This window comes from Suricata suricatta, chromosome 2 (assembly GCF_006229205.1).
Source record: "Suricata suricatta isolate VVHF042 chromosome 2, meerkat_22Aug2017_6uvM2_HiC, whole genome shotgun sequence".
In the NCBI taxonomy this organism is placed as follows: Eukaryota; Metazoa; Chordata; class Mammalia; order Carnivora; family Herpestidae; genus Suricata; species Suricata suricatta.
Genome location: NC_043701.1, coordinates 109,465,693 through 109,467,273, shown reverse-complemented (window position 1 = coordinate 109,467,273; position 1,581 = coordinate 109,465,693). Strand labels below are relative to the sequence as shown.

Below are 1,581 nucleotides of genomic sequence, written 5' to 3'. Positions count from 1 at the left end.
TTTTTTTTTTTTTTGCACCAAAAAACGTCTCAAGAATTCTTTCTTGTCCTTTGGCTCCAGATCCACCCTCTTCCCGCACTCCGAAACCACATCACCGAGCACTGTGACAGGTGTGAGCTGTCTTCAGGCTAGTTGGGGAGAGACATGAGCGACATAATCCCAGCTAGCAGTGGAGGCCAGTGCTAGAAAGGAAAGATCAGGGTGCGTGGTGTATACCGGGGGGCTCTGGAGCTGAAATCTGAAGAATAAGTAGGAGCTAACTGGAGTAGGGGGAGGCAAAGAGGGCTTTCCAGACACTGGGAACGTGTGGAGAGGTAGAGGAAGCTGTACAGAATACGGAAACCTCTGAAGGACTCAGAATTTGTTAGGAAGTCCATGCAGGTTTCTTAAGTAGACAAATGACAGGACCTGTGATGTCTCTGGGCACCTTCTGGTGAAGGGGTTTCGGTAAAAGGCTGTGAACACAGCAGGTGGGCGGTGAGTGCAGGGAGTCAGGTGAGAGCGCACAGGAGCTTGAAGTGAAGACTCCTTTTAATGAGTCCCACAAATTGGCACCACCTGTGGCTTCATTACAGCAACAGAAGGGGGGCTGTGCTGGAAGTTACCAGAAATTAAATGAAAGAGGGAAGTCATTTTAGAGGTTTTTTTAGATGAAGGAACCCTCATCATATTGATAGACCCCCAGAGTAGGAACGGACGAGGGGGGGCACCTTTCAGATGTCTGATTAGATTTTTCATTATCTTTGCAAGTGACAAGGAGACCCCTACCTTAGGAGGTCTCTCCCCACTGTGTGGGAAGCCAGAAAGACTTCACCTACAGATCTGGGTTCTACCTCTTAAAGTTAAGGAGACCAATGCCTTCCGAGGGACACCCTCCTATCATCACCCCCTCTGGTCACGCCCCATGTGCTGGGATTTCCAAGTCCTTTGTTCCAGGTTGGGAGCAGCCGTTTTTTGGCTGGGCCAGGCTGAGCAAGAACAGCACCGCAGGAGTTCTAGATCCTGGAGCGCTGGTGCGGTCAGCTCAGCCCATGTTAGCTGCCCTGCTGGCCTCTTCACCCCCTGACTCACTGAAGCTTTTCATACACTGTATCACGATTAAGGGGCAGTTCCTGAGCCTCAGCTTCTCTGGTGTCACTGGTGTTGGGGGCTCAAGCAGATTTCACACTTTTCCCCACTCCATGGATCCCTGAACCCGCCCCCCAAATCTTTTTGATACCCCTTCACCACTATCATGTAATGAGATCTGAAACCACTCCTGGTAAAATCAGGCCTAACATCTCTTGGTAACTTTGTCCATTAGGGTCTTGGAAGAGCTGGATGTGGAGGTGAGCGGGCATGGCAATGTATTTCTCCCTTCACTTCCCGGTCCCCCCCCCCCCCCCCCCCCCCCCCCCCCCCCCCCGCAAGCAATGGGTATAGAGGGAAGGAAAGGAGATGGAGATAACTGATTTATTTCCCAGCTCCCATGGAAAACATGTTTACCATTCCCCATTTGAAGAATTTAGATCTTGCTTCTAAATCTCCAGGAAACTGTCCCAAACGCAGCACACCATGATACCAACCTAGCTGTCTTAGGAT

At 50.7% G+C, this 1,581-nt stretch overlaps 1 protein-coding gene across 3 annotated transcripts in view; it reads right to left on the bottom strand.

The window, feature by feature from the left end:
* EDARADD (EDAR associated death domain) overlaps positions 1–1,581 on the bottom strand; it is a 90,208-nt gene that overhangs the window by 63,191 nt on the left and 25,436 nt on the right. The gene's annotated exons all lie outside the window — the stretch shown is intronic.